The sequence below is a fragment of the Chiloscyllium plagiosum genome, unplaced genomic scaffold, assembly GCF_037043375.1.
Source record: "Chiloscyllium plagiosum isolate Xiang-an unplaced genomic scaffold, Cpla_swu_hap1 HiC_scaffold_6, whole genome shotgun sequence".
NCBI lineage: Eukaryota > Metazoa > Chordata > Chondrichthyes > Orectolobiformes > Hemiscylliidae > Chiloscyllium > Chiloscyllium plagiosum.
In genome coordinates, this window is record NW_028270144.1 from 134,143,495 (window position 1) to 134,158,910 (window position 15,416).

The following is a 15,416-nucleotide window of genomic DNA, read 5'->3' on the forward strand; positions in this document are numbered from 1 at the left end:
GCAGCAGTGCTAACCACGGAGCCACTGTGCTGCCCCTAAAGAGTGGGAAAGCTCTCAGAACTAGAACAAACAAAGTTCTTTGATCAAGAAGGGGAGTAGAGACAGTCCTGGTAATCATAGGCCAGTGAGCCTTACTGTGGGTAAAGTGTTGGAAAATGTTATAAAAGAAAGGATTTATAATCATCTAGAAAGGTATAAGTTGATTAAGGACAGTCAACACAGTTTTGTGAAGGGTAGGTCGTGCCTCACTTATTGAGTTCTTTGAAAAGGTGACCAAACAGGTGGATGAGGGTAAAGCAGTTGATGTGGTGTATATGGATTTCAGTAAGGTGTTTGATAAGGTTCCCAACGGTAGGCTATTGCACAAAATATGGAGGAATGGGATTGAGGGTGATTTAGCGGTTTAGATGAGAAACTGGCTTGCTGAAAGATGACAGAGGGTGGTGGTTGATGGGAAATGTTCATCCTAGAGTTCAGTTACTATTGGTGTACTGCAAGGATCTGTTTTGGGCCACTGCTGTTTGTTATTTTTATAAATGACCTAGATGAGGGCACAGAAGGATGGGTTAGTAAATTTGCATATGACACAAAGGTTGGTGGAGTTGTGGACAGTGACGAAGAATGTGGCAAGTTACACAGAGGGACATAGATAAGCTGCAGAGCTGGGCTGAGAGGTGGCAAATGGAGTTTAAGTGTGGGAAAAGTGTGAGGTGATTCAGTTTGGAAGGAGCAACAGGAATACAGCGTACTGAGCTAATGGTAAGATCCTTGGTAGTGTAGATGAGCAGAGACATTTCGGTGTCCATGTACACAGATCCCTGAAAGTTGCCACCCAGGTTCATAGGGTTGTTAAGAAGGCACACGGTACGTTAGCTTTTGTTGGTAGAGGGATTACGTTTCGGAGCCACAAGTTCATGTTGCAGCTGTACAAAAGTCTGGTGCAGCCGCACTTGGAGTATTGCATACAGTTCTATCATCGCATTGCAGGAAATATGTGGAAGCTTTGGAAAGGGTTCAGAGTAGACTTACTAAGATGTTGCCTGGTATGGAGGGAAGATCTTATGAGGAAAGGCTGAGGGACTTGAGACGGTTTTCATTTGAGAGAAGAATGTTGAGAGGTGACTTGGGGCTGTTTTCCCTGGAGCGTCGGAGGCTGAGGGGTGACCTTATAGAGGTTTACAAAATCATGAGGGGCATGGATAGGGTACATAAACAAAGTCTTTTCCCTGGGGTTGGAGAGTCCAGAACTAGAGGGCATAGATTTAGGGTGCGAGGAGAAAGATATAAAAGAGACCTAAGGGGCGATTGTTTCACACAGAGGGTGGTACGTGTATGGAATGAGCTGCCAGGGGAAGTGGTGGAGGCTGGTACAATTGCAACATTTAAGAGGCATTTGGATGGGTATATGAATAGGAAGGGTTTGGAGGTGCTGGCAGGTGGGACTAGATTGGGTTGGGATATCTTGGTCGGCATGGACGGGTTGGACTGAAGGGTCTGTTTCCATGCTGTACATCTCTATGACTCTATAATTAGAGGGTTAGATAGGGTGGACAGTGAGAGCCTTTTTCCTCGGATGGTGATGGCTAGTACGAGGAGACATAGCTTTAAATTGAGGGGTGATAGATATAAGACAGATGTCAGATGTAGTTTCTTTACTCAGAGAGGAGTAGGGGCGGGCACCGCTCTGCCTGCAACAGTAGTAGACTCACCAACTTTAAGGGCATTTAAATGGTCATTGGATAAACATATGGATGAAAATGGAATGCCGGATTTTGAGAAGATTTGCAGCTCAGATTGAGGTTTTGGATGTAGGTTTGCTTGCAAAGCTGGAAGGTTCATTTCCAGATGTTTTGTCACCATGCTAGATAACATCTTCAGTGGGCCTCAGGCAAAGCAATGCTGATAAGTCCTGCTTTCTATTTATATGTTTGGGTTTCTTTGGGCTGGTGATGTCATTTCCTGTAGTGATGTTATTTCCTGTGGTGAAGTCACTTCCTGCTCCTTTTCTCAGGGGGTGGTAGATGGGGTCTAACCTGATGTGTTTGTCGATAGAGTTCCGGTTGGAATGCCATGCTTCTAGGAATTCTCATGTGTGTCTTTGTTTGGCTTGTCCTAGGATGGATGTGTTGTCCCAGTCGAAGTGGTGTCCTTCCTCATCCGTATGTGAGTATGTGAGAGAGGGTCATGTCTTTTTGTGGCTAGTTGGTGTTCATGTATCCTAGCCACAAAAAAAAATTCCAGTGTCATGGGCTTTTCAGGCAGGACAGGAGAGGGTGTAAAAGAGGAGGTGGTGTCACATTATTAATTAAGGAGGGACAATATCTTGGAAAGGTTTTTAATAGAGGCTGTGTGGATAGAACTTAGGAATAAAAAGGGGGAAGTCACATTATTGAGAATGTACTAAAGGCCCCTAAACAGTCAGCAGGCAACTAAGAAGTAGATGTGCACTCACTCCACTGAGGCACGTAAAAATAATCAGGTAATTACATTTCAACTTCCCCAACATTAATTGGAAAAGTCATAGTATAAGGGGTTAAGAGAGGGTAGATTTTGTGAAATATACTCAGGAGACCTTTTTATATCAATGTGTAGATTGTCCTACAAGAGATGGTGCAGTGCTAGACTGAATTCTGAATAACGAAACTGATAGGTGTTTGAGGTGACATTGGGGGTAGCATTTTAGTGATAGCAACCACAATACTGTCTGAAAAAGGAGAAAGATGGTCTGGAAAAAAGGGTTTTGGATTTGGGTAAGGCAAATTTTATTAAAATAAGGCAATTTTTGGCCAAAGTAGACTGGGAACAGCTACTTGAAGGTACATCTACAGCAGAATAACAGTAGGAGGCATTCAAAAAGGCACTTGTGGGAGTACAGGCCCAACCTGTTCACTTTAGGGTGTAGTGTCAGGGCGACGAGATCAAAGAACCATTCAAGTTGGGAAGTATTCAGGTCTGGATAAAAAGGAAAAGGAAGATATACAACAGGTGCAAAGGAAGCAAATTAACAGTGTCACTGGCAGAAAATTAACAGTATAAGGGGGATCTTAAGAAAGCACTTCAGAGAACAAAGACAGTGTATGAAGAAACACTTCGAGGAGAAAGTGAGGTCTGCAGATGCTGGAGATCAAAGTTGAAACTTTATTGCTGGAACAGCACAGCAGGTCAGGCAGCATCCAGGGAACAGGAGATTCGATGTTTCGGGCACAGGCCCTTCTTCAGGAACACTGTTGGGCAAGATTAGGGAGAATCCCAGGATATTTGATAAATGTATTTCGGGAAGAGGATAGCCAGAGAAAAAGCAGGACCCATGAGGGATGAAGGGGAAAATCTGAGCTTTGAGCTGCTCGGTATTGGGAGGATGTTAAACAAGAATGTCATATCTATCTTAACTTGAAAGGAGGAGGATATAGATACGGAATTCAGGAAAATAGATAATGAAGTTCTTGAGCAGAAAGACATGGGAATGAGAAGGTATTGGAGGTTTTGATTGGGCTTAAAAGTGGACAAATCCTAGGACTGAATGAGTTGTATCCCAGGATGATGTGGGAATTGAGGGAGGAAAGTGCAGAGGCTCTGACCCAATTTTTTAATTGCCCTCTAGCCACAGGGGAGGTACCAGAGAACTGGAGGACAGCGAATGTGATTCCACTTTACAAGAGTAGTGTTAGAGATAAACCAAAGAATTACAGACCAGTCAGTTTCACATCTGTAGTAGGGAAATTACTTGAGAAAATTCTGTCGGGCAGAATTAATCTCCATTTCGGAGCAAGGTTTGATCAGGGATAGTCAGCATGGCTTTGTCAGAGGAAAGTCATGCTTAATAAATCTGGCTGAATTTTTCGTGAAGGTTACCAAGTGTGTAGAAGTGGTAGGGCAGTTAATGTAGTTTATATGGATTTCACGAAGGCCTTTGACAGGGCATCCAGGGTAACCTGTCAAGATGGATCCAAAATTGGTTTGGTGACAGGAATCTGAGGCTGGTGGTAGAAGGCTGTGTCTGTGACTGGAGCCCAGTTAGCAGCGATGTACCACAGGGATCAGCGCTGGCTCCCTTATGGATTATACAAAGGTTGACTGGGAGTTTTTAGTAAGGAGGAAGCTCGTAGGTTACAGAAGAATACAAACAGATTAGTCAGAAGGGCACATCCGTGGTAAATGGAATTTCACCCCGATATGTATGAGGTGATGCACTTTGGAAGAATGAATACTAGTATGTCATTCAATGAATGGCAAAACACTAGGAAGCTCAAAGGAACAGCATGATCTTGGGGGTGTCTTTGTACACAAATTATTGATGGTAGAGGGGGTCATAGATCGGAGCTTTAGGGAAGTAGTAACTCCAAAGATGGCAGATAGATGGGTGACAGTGAGGGGGACTGGGAGGAAGCAGCCAGTGCAGGGACCCCCTGCGGCCATTCCCCTCAAGAACAAGTATACCGTTTTGGATACTTGTGGGGGGGACGACTTACCAGGGGTAAGCAATGGGGTTCAGGCCTCTGGCACAGAGCCTGTCCCCGTTACTCAGAAGGGAAGGGTGGAGAAGAGCAGAGCAATAGTAATTGGGGACTCGATAGTTCGGGGCACAGATAGGCGGTTTTGTGGGAACAAGAGAGACTCACGTTTGGTATGTTGCCTCCCAGGTGCAAGGGTACGTGATTTCTCTGATCGTGTTTTCCGGGTCCTTAAGGGGGAGGGGGAGCAGCCCGAAGTCGTGGTCCACATTGGCACCAATGACATAGGTAGGAGGAGTGCCGAGGATGTTAGACAGGCTTTCAGGGAGCTGGGTTGGAAGCTCAAAGTTAGAACGAACAGAGTTGTTGTCTCTGGTTTGTTACCCGTGCCACATGATAGAGAGTCGAGGAATAGGGAGAGAGAACAGTTAAATGCGTGGCTACAGGGATGGTGCAGGAGGGAGGGGTTCCGGTATTTGGATAACTGGGGTTCTTTCTGGGGAAGGTTGGACCTCTATAAACAGGATGGTCTGCACCTGAACCTGAGGGGCACCAGTATCCTTGGTGGGAGGTTTGCTAGTGCTCTTGTGGGTGGTTTAAACTAACTCTGCAGGGGCATGGGAACCCAGACTGTAGGACCTGGAGTGTAGGGAGGTTAGGAACATGGCATCAATTTCAAAGGAGGGTGCCTGTAAACAGGAAAGTGGCTTGAAGTGTGTATACTTCAATGCAAGAAGTATACGAAATAAGGTAGGTAAACTTGCAGCGTGGGTTGGTACCTGGGACTTCGATGTTGTGGCTATTACGGAGACATGGGTAGAACAGGGACAGGATTGGCTGTTGCAGGTTCCAGGGTTTAAATGTTTTAGTAGGGTCAGAGGTGGGGGTAAAAGAGGGGGAGGTGTGGCATTGCTTGTCAAAGATAGTATTACAGCGGTGGAAAGGACGATGGATGAAGACTCGCCATCTGAGGTAGTTTGGGCTGAGGTTAGGAATAGGAAAGGTGAGCTCACCCTGTTAGGAGTTTTTTACAGGCCTCCTAATAGTCCTAGAAACGTAGAAGAAAGGATTGCGAGGATGATTCAAGAGTGAAAGTAATAGGGTGGTTGTTATGGGGGACTTTAACTTTCCAGATATTGATTGGGAAAGCTATAGCTCAAGTTCGTTAGATGGGTCAGTGTTTGTCCAATGTGTGCAGGAGGGTTTCCTGACACAATATGTAGACAGGCCAACAAGAGGTGAGGCCATACTGGATTTGGTTCTGGGTAATGAACCAGGCCAGGTGTTAGAATTAGAGGTAGGTGAGCACTTTGGGGACAGTGACCACAATTCGGTGACTTTTACTCTAGTGATGGAGAGGGATAAGTGTGCACTACAGGGCAAGAGTTATAGCTGGGGGCAGGGAAATTATGATGCGGTGAGGCATGACTTAGGATGTGTGGCTTGGAAAAGTAAGCTTCAAGGCAAGGGCGTAATTGATATGTGGAACTTGTTCAAGGAGCAACTATTGAGTGTCCTTGATAAGTATGTACCCGTCAGGCAGGGAGGAAAGGGTCGTGGTTTAATAAGGAATTGGAATCCCTTGTTAAAGGGAAGAGGGCGGCCTATGTAAAGATGAGGCGTGAAGGTTCAATTGGGGCAATTGAGAGTTATAAGGTAGCCAGGAAGGACCTGAAGAGAGAGCTAAGAGCAGCAAGGAGGGGACATGAAAGGTCCTTAGTTGGTAGGATTAGGGAAAACCCTAAGGCTTTCTATAGGTATGTCAGGAATAAAAGAATGACTAGGGTAGGAATAGGTCCAGTCAAGGATAGTAGTGGGAAGTTGCGTGTGGAGGCTGAAGAGATTGGGGAGACACTGAATGAATACTTTTCATCAGTATTCAATCAGGAACAGGACATTGTTGTCAATGTGAGTACTGAGTCACAATTAAGTAGAATGGATGGCTTTGAGGTATGTAGAGAAGAGGTGTTGGAAATTCTGGAAAGGGTGAAAATAGATAAGTCCCTGGGCCTAATGGTATTTATCCTAGGATTCTCTGGGAAGCAAGGGAAGAGATTGCAGAGCCATTGGCCTTGATTTTTATGTCCTCGTTGTCTACAGGAGTAGTGCCAGGAGATTGGAGGCTAGCAAATGTGGTTCCCTTGTTCATGAAGGCGAGTAGGGATAACCCTAGTAACTATAGGCCGGTGAGTCTCACTTCTGTTGTGGGCAAAGTCTTAGAGAGAATTGTAAGGGATAGGATTTATGAACATCTGGATAGGAATAATGTGATCAAGGATAGTCAGCATGGTTTTGTGAAGGGCAGGTCGTGCCTCACAAACCTTATTAAATTCTTTGAGAAGGTGACTAAGGAGGTGGACGAGGGGAAAGCGGTAGATGTGGTGTATATGGATTTTAGTAAGGCGTTTGATAAGGTTCCCCATGGTAGACTACTGCAAAAAATACGGAGGTATGGCATTGAGGGTGAGTTGGAGGTTTCGATTAGGAGTTGGCTGGCTGGAAGAAGACAGAGGGTAGTAGTTGATGGCAAAGGTTCATCTTGGAGTGCCGTTACTAGCGGTGTTCCGCAAGGATCTGTTTTGGGACCATTGCTGTTTGTCATTTTTATAAATGACCTAGAGAAGGGGTTAGAAGGTTGGGTGAGCAAGTTTGCGGATGATACGAAAGTCGGAGGAGTTGTAGACAGTGAGGAAGGATATGGCAGGTTACAGCGGGATATAGATAAGCTGCAGAACTGGGCAGAAAGGTGGCAAATGGAGTTCAATGTAGCTAAGTGTGAGGTGATTCACTTTGGTAAGAGTAATAAAAAGATGGGGTACTGGGCTAATGGTCAGATACTTGGTAGTGTGGATGAGCAGAGGGAACTTGGTGTCCATGTACACAGATCTTTGAAAGTTGCCACCCAGGTAAATAGTGCGGTGAAGAAGGCATATGGCGTACTGGCTTTTATTGGTAGAGGAATTGAGTTCCGGAGTACTGAGGTCATGTTGCAGTTGTATAAGATTCTGGTGCGGCCGCATCTGGAGTATTGTGTGCAGTTTTGGTCGCCATATTATAGGAAGGATGTGGAGGCACTGGAATGGGTGCAGAGGAGGTTTACCAGGATGTTGCCTGGTATGGTAGAAAGATCGTATGAGGAAAGGCTGAGGCACTTGGGGTTGTTTTCATTGGAGAAAAGAAGGTTTAGGGGTGACTTGATAGAGGTGTACAAGATGATTAGGGGTTTAGATAAGGTCGACAGTGAGAATCTTTTTCCACGTATGGAGTCAGCTATTACAAGGGGGCATAGCTTTAAATTAAGGGGGGGTAGGTATAGGACAGATGTTAGGGGTAGGTTCTTTACTCAGCGAGTCGTGAGTTCATGGAATGGCCTGCCAGTAGCAGTGGTGGACTCTCCCTCATTATGGGCATTTAAGCGGGCATTGGATAGGCATATGGAGGATAGTGGGCTAGTGTAGGTTAGGTGGGCTTGGATCGGCGCAACATCGAGGGCCGAAGGGCCTGTACTGCGCTGTATTCTTCTATGTTCTATGTTCTATGTAGCATGACAGGTTAATAGGGCAGAGTCAAAAAGTGTGGCACTGAAAAAGCACAGCAGGTCAGGCAGCATCCAAGGAGCAGGGGAGCCGACGTTTCAGGCAAAAGTCCTTCATCAGGAATCTTCCAGCACCACAGTTTTTGACTGTGATCTCCAGCATTTGCAAACTTCACTTTCTTCTAGTCATTAATAGCGCAGTTATGAAGAAGGCATGCAAGATACATGCCTTTTTCAGTCAACACAGAGATAAGAGTAGGGAGGTTATGGTGGAGCTGTATAGGACTTTGGTCAGGCCATGGTTCTGGTTACCACACTATAGGAAAGATGTGAGTGCAGAGAAGATTTACCAGGATGTTGCCTGTGATGGAGCATTTCAGCGATGGAGAGAGGCTGGATAAGCTCGGGTTGTTTCCTTTGAAGCAGAGAAGGTTGAGGGGACCTGACAGAGGTGGATAAGATGATGAAGAGCTTGGACAAGATGAATAGAAAGCAGCTGCTCCATTTTGTTGAAGGGTCAATAACAAAGAAGCATAATTTTAAAGTGAAATGCAGGAAATTTTGGGATTATAGGCTCAATGGGCTGAAGACTATGATTTTTGATCAGGGTCGGTCCACTATCTAACTCCTTATCAGCTACATACAGTCTCTGGTAATGGCTTACTTTAGATACAGAACAATTTTTGCTAATTATACAACATTGGTGAGATTGTCAATTAAAAGAATAATATAAAAGATCTGTAGATAGATATAGGCCGGTACAGTGAGTAATGTGCCAGATGTGTATAACATGGGTATGTGTGAAGGTATTCACTCTGATATTAAGAAGATGAAACAATATTTTTAAAAGGAAGAAAACTTTGAAATATCATTCAGAGGACTTTTGGAGTACTCCAACAAAAAAGCTGAAAAGTTAGCATGTAGGTGCAGCAAGCGATCAAGAAGGCAATTGACATGTTGGCCTTAATTGCAAAGGGATTTAAGAACAAGAATATTTTGCAACAATTGCATTGGCCTTTGCTGGGAAGCTTGCTGGAGCATTCCACACACTTCCAGCTTCCATCCTTTGGGGGGATACAATCACTTCAGAGGCAGCACAGTGAATATTCATTAGATTGAGAAGATTGGGTATGACAACAGGCAAAGTTAGTTGAGTCTATATTCTCTGGACTTGAAAAAATATGAAGCATTCAAGACTCTGAAGCGAGTTGACAGAATTACCATCAGACCATAAGATGTAGGAGCTGGAGTAGGCCATTCAGCACACTGAGTCTGCTCCAGTATTCAGTATCACAGTATTCCAGCTGTGGGCTGACTACTGCCTTGTATAGTTTTAGCAAAACCTCCCTGCTTTCATACTCCATTCCCTTGAAATAAAGACCAACATTCCATTTGCCTTCCCAATTACCCACTGAAATTGAATGCTAGTTTTTTTTGTGATTCATGGATGAGAATTTAAGATCAGACATGACCTTACTGAATGGAAGAGCTGGTGTGGTGGGCCAAATGATCAACTCCTGCTCCTATTTTTTAATGTTCTTAAGTATCTTCCTTTGTTCCATACCTTTAATACCTCTGGTCAAAAAAATGCTATCAATCTCAGATTTAAAATTAACAATTGATTGAAAATGAATTCTCATTTGTGGAAGGAAATATCTACCATCCTGTTTATGTAGAAACACCTCCCAATTTCTGTTCTGAAAGCTATGAATCTAATGTTATGACACTGATCCCTTTTACTCAACTCAACCATTGGAAACAGTTTATCTCTATCTGCTCTACCTTCTTTCACTGACATCCTGACAACTTCAAGCAACTCACCCATCAATCAGAATTCCAGGAAATACAATCCTAGTTTATACAATCACTCCTTGTCATGTAACTTTTTGTGTCTCACTATCATTCTGGTGAATCTTCATTGCACTCCCTGCAAAATCAATATTCCCTCCTGAATATTTGGGGCCAGAACTGTTCCCAGTAATTGCAGGTGTAGTCTACCAGGGCTTTGGAAAACCACCACAGGACACCTCCTCCCCTCCTCCCCCATATTCCAGTCCTAGTTGTAAAGACCAGCATTCCATTGGCCATTTTCTTTACTTTCTCTGTCCATGACATTTAAAGATCTATATCTTTTTACCCCCAAATCTGCATCCCTAGCCTCAAGAATCTTTGAACCTCCCCAGTTTGTGGATTTTCATCAGTGAGATTTGATTCGGTTTTATCCTTTTCTAGTCCAAAGTGGATGACCTCAAATTTGTTGACAGAATTGGCCACTTCTATCTGTTCCTTAAATCTCTCATTTTGTAATTTCTTCCTTGTACTGCTCACACCTCACAGAATGTCATTGACTAATAGCGACTTCTGTGCCATCCTCGTGGAATGCGACGAATAACTAGTCTTTTATAAAGAACTGAATACATTTGTCCTCTATTCCTGCCTCTCGTTTCCACATACTCCTCACAATGAGTTTTCTGCTGACACCTTCAGGTTCCTCGACTGGACTCTTCAGTTTCTATTGTTTCTTTTCATTGTTCTTCCTCGGAATCTCTCCCTTCCCTCTCCCCTGTCTTCGCTCTCAGCAGCTGGTTCCTGCCCATTGACATCATTCTGGATCCGGGAAACGGCACCGATTCTCCCAATTTCACTGGAGCCCAGGTCATTACTTTCAAAAAGAACACGGCCCCCAGCACCAGCCCGAGGGGCTGAATCGCCTGCCTCCAGACAAATTGTCCCCAGCTGCCCCCTCCCCCCCCCCCGGCACACACACACCTCCACACCCCGCCCGACCCCAATACTCTTCCCCTTCTCCAGGTGCTCTCTCGCTCTCTCTCTCTCTCTGTTCTCCACTTTGCTATCTTCCACTGGACCCTTGCCACTTTTTAAAATGTATTTTCCTTTATCAGTTCTCCCCCTCTCATTCCCTTTCTCTGGGAATGTTCCCCCTCCCTTTGCCCGCTCCTGTCTTTCTCCATTCCCACCTTCCCCTCTCCCTTTATCTTTCTCTCTCTGTGTTTAGGGCTTTTAATCTTTCTTTTTCTTTTCCTCTCCGTCTTTCTTTCTCCCTCCGTTTCTTTCTCCATCTCTACGTCCTCTTTTCTTTACATTTCCATCTATCTCACTTACCCCGATCCGATTCGATTTCTCTCTCGCTCCAATTTCTCCCGAATTCAGATTCCGGACTCGGTGCCGCAGTCCTGAGAACATGAAAACAGCGCAGCACCGGGAACGGGCGGTTACATCCCGGACCGAGACCGGGAGTGGGACTGAGACCGGGATCCGGAGCCGCTGCTGCAGCCGCGCAGGCTGAGCTCAACACGTCAGCACCACCCCCTGACAGAGAGAGAGAGAGAGAAAACCCTAAAACACACACACGCACACAGAAAACCCTAAAACAGAGAGCGAGAGAGAGAGAAAACACTAAAACAAAGAGACAGCGAGAAAACACTAAAACAGAAAGAGAAAATCCAAAAACAGAAATCCCTAAAACAGAGGGAAAAACCCCTAAAACGGAGAAAGCGAGAGAAAAACCCTAAAACAAAGAGAGAGAGAAAACCTGAAACACAGAGATAGACAGATAGAAAACCTGAAAATAGAGACAGAGAGAAATCCTAAAAAAGAGAGTGAGAGGGAAAACCCAAAAACAGAGAGAGAGAGAAAACCCTAAATCAGAGAGAGAGAGAGAAAACCCTAAATCAGAGAGAGAAAAAACTTTAAAATAGAGCGCATGAGAGAGAAAACCCTAAAACAGGGAGAGAGAAAACCCTAAATCAGAGAGAAAAAAAAATCCTTAGCGAGAAGCCCTAAAACACAGAGATAGAGAGAGAGAGATAATCCTGAAACAGAGAGAGAAATCCCGAGAGAGAGAAGCCCTAAAACACAGAGAGAGAGAAAACCCTGAAACAGAGAGAGAGAAAAAAACCCCAAAACAGACACAAAAACCCTAAATGGAAAAAGAAAACTCTAAAAAGAGAAAGAGAGAGCGCAAGACAGAAAATCCTAAAACATAGAGCAAAAAATCCTAAAACAATGAGAGAGTGAAAAGATCCTAAAACTGAGACAGAGAGAGAGCAAGAGAGAGAAAAACCCTAAGGCAGAGAGAGAGGAACTCCAAAATTCAGAGAAGTAGAGAGGAAAACCTAAAACAGGGGAAAAAATCCTAAACAGAGAAAACATAAATCCTAAAACAGAGGGTGAGACAGAGAAACCCTGAAACAGGGACCGAGAGACGACTCTAAAACTGAGAGAGAGAAAAAAACCATAAAACAGAGAGACAGAAACCCCTCAAACAGAGAGAGAGTGTGAGAGATAGAAAGCATTAACTCAGTGTGTGTGTGTGTGAGAGAGAGAGAGAGCTGGAGACAGAGGGAGAGAAAACCCTAAAGCTGAGAGAGAGAGAAAGAAAACCCGAAAACAGAAGAGACAAAAGACTCCAAAACAGAGTGAGACAGTAAACCCAATAACGCAGACAGAGAGAAAACGCTAAAACAGAGAGAGAAAATACTAACACAGAGAGAGAGATTGAGACCCTTAATTAGAGAGAGAGAGAGAGAAACCTTAATACGCAGAGTGAGAGAGAGAGAAAACCCTATAACAGAGAGGGAGCAAACCCTGAAACAGAGAGAGACAAAAAACTTTAAAAAGGAGAAAGAGAGCACAAGATAGAAAATTATAAAACACAGAGAGAGCGAACTATTCAGTATTGAAACAGGGTATTCAGTATCGAAGCAGACTATTCAGTAACGAAGCAGATTATTCAGTATCGAAGCAGACTATTCATTAACAAAGCAGACTATTCAGTAACGAAGCAGATTATTCAGTAACGAAGCAGATAATTCAGTATTGAAGCAGATTATTCAGTATCGAAGCAGGGTATTCAGTATCAAAGCAGGGTATTCAGTATTGAAGCAGACTATTCAGTAACAAAGCAGATTATTCAGTAACGAAGCAGGGTATTCAGTATCGAAGCAGACTATTCATTAACAAAGCAGACTATTCAGTAACGAAGCAGATTATTCAGTAACGAAGCAGATAATTCAGTATTGAAGCAGATTATTCAGTATCGAAGCAGGGTATTCAGTATCGAAGCAGGGTATTCAGTATTGAAGCAGACTATTCAGTAACGAAGCAGATTATTCAGTAACGAAGCAGATAATTCAGTATTGAAGCAGATTATTCAGTAACGAAGCAGGGTATTCAGTATCGAAGCAGACTATTCATTAACAAAGCAGATTATTCAGTAACGAAGCAGATAATTCAGTATTGAAGCAGATTATTCAGTAACGAAGCAGGGTATTCAGTATCGAAGCAGACTATTCAGTAACGAAGCAGATAATTCAGTATCGAAGCAGGGTATGCAGTATCGAAGCAGATTATTCGGTAACGAAGCAGACTATTCAGTATCGAAGCAGGGTATTCAGTATCGAAGCAGACTATTCAGTAACAAACCAGATTATTCAGTATCGAAGCAGGGTATTCAATATTGATACAGACTATTCAGTATCGAAGCCGACTATTCAGTATCGAAGCAGATTATTCAGTATCGAAGCAGGGTATTCAGTAATGAAGCAGATTATTCAGTATTGATACAGACTATTCAGTATCGAAGCCGACTATTCAGTATCGATACAGACTATTCAGTGTTGAAACAGGGTATTCAGTATCGAAGCAGGGTATTCAGTATCAAAGCAGGGTATTCTGTATCGAAGCAGGGTATTCAGTATCATAGCAGATTATTCATTATCAAAGCAGACTATTCAGTATCAAAGCAGGTTCTTCAGTATCGACACAGGTTATTCAGTATTGAAGCAGACTGTTCAGTATCAAAGCAGGGTATTCAGTATCAAAGCAGGGTATTCAGTATTGAAGCAAGGTATTCAGTATCGAAGCAGGTTCTTCACTATCGAAGCAGGTTATTCAGTATCGACGCAGACTATTCAGTATCAATGCAGACTATTCAGTGGCAAAGCAGCGTATTCAGTATCGAAGCAGACTACTCAGTATTGAAGCAGGGTATTCAGTATTGAAGCAGGGTATTTAGTTTCAAAGCAGACTATTCAGTGTTAATGCTGACTATTCGGTATCAAAGCAGGTTATTTAGTATCAAAGCAGGGTATTCTGTATCGAAGCAGGGTATTCAGTATCGAAGCAGACTTTCAGTATCGAAGCAGGGTATTCAGTATCGAAGCAGGGTATTCAGTATCGAAGTAGGTTATTCAGTATCGAAGTAGGGTTTTCAGTATCAAAGCTGAAAATGTGTTGCTGGAAAAGCGCAGCAGGTCAGGCAGCATCCAAGGAACAGGAGAATCGACGTTCGGGCATAAGAAGGGCTTATGCCCGAAACATCGATTCTCATGTTCCTTGGATGTGCTGCCTGACCTGCTATGCTTTTCCAGCAACACATTTTCAGCTCTGATCTCCAGCATCTGCAGTCCTCACTTTCTCCTATTCAGTATCAAAGCAGACTGTTCAGTATCGAAGCTGGTTATTCAGTATCAATACAGACTATTCAATATCTAAGCAGGCTGTTCAGTATCGATGCAGACTATTCCGTATTGAAGCAGGTTATTAATATCGAAGCACAGTATTCAGTGTCGAAGCAGGGCATTCAATATCGAAGCAGGTTATCCAGTATCGAAGCTAGGTATTCAGTATCGAAGCAGACTGTTCAGTATCAATGCACATTCTTCATTATCGATGCAGACTATTCAATCACATCACAGACTGTTCTGTATCGAAGTTTTCAATATAGAAGCAGGTTCTTCTGTATCAAAGTAGGCTGTCCAGTATTGATGCAGATTATTCAGTATCGACGCAGGTTATTCAATATCGATGCAAGTTATTCAGTATCGAAGCAGACTGTTCAGTATCGAAGCAGAGTATTCAGTATCGAAGGAGACTATTCAATACTGAAGCAGGTTATTCAATATTGAGCTGAAAATGTGTTGCTGGAAAAGTGCAGCAGGTCAGGCAGCATCCAAGGAGCAGGAGAATCGACGTTTCGGGCATGAGCCCTTCTTCAGGAATGTGAAAAGTGTGTCCAGCAGGCTAAGATAAAAGGTAGGGAGGAGGGAGTTGGGGGAGGGGCATTGGAAATGCGATAAGTGGAAGGAGGTCAAGGTGAGGGTGATAGGCCGGAGTGGGGGTGGGGGCGGAGAGGTCAGGAAGAAGATTGCAGGTTAGGAAGGCGGTGCTGAGTTCGAGGGATTTGACTAAGACAAGGTGGGGGGAGGGGAAATTAGGAAACTGGAGAAATCTGAGTTCATCCCTTGTGGTTGGAGGGTTCCTAGGCGGAAGATGAGGCGCTCTTCCTCCAGCCGTTGTGTTGCTATGGTCTGGTGATGGAGGAGTCCAAGGAACTGCATGCCCTTGGTGGAGTGGGAGGGGGAGTTGAAGTGTTGAGCCACGGGGTGGTTGGGTTGCTGCGCTTTTCC

The 15,416-nt window shown here is 44.0% G+C and overlaps 1 protein-coding gene across 1 annotated transcript in view; it reads right to left on the reverse strand.

Annotated features, from left to right (window-relative positions):
• The window catches only part of LOC122551097 (protocadherin-16-like), a 370,928-nt gene extending 359,659 nt beyond the window's left edge, over positions 1-11,269 (reverse strand). Inside the window, exon 1 of the mRNA XM_087988529.1 lies at positions 11,110-11,269. The gene's annotated coding sequence lies outside the window, so the exon portion shown is untranslated. The remainder of the gene's footprint in view (positions 1-11,109) is intronic.
• Positions 11,270-15,416: the final 4,147 nt, after the last annotated feature.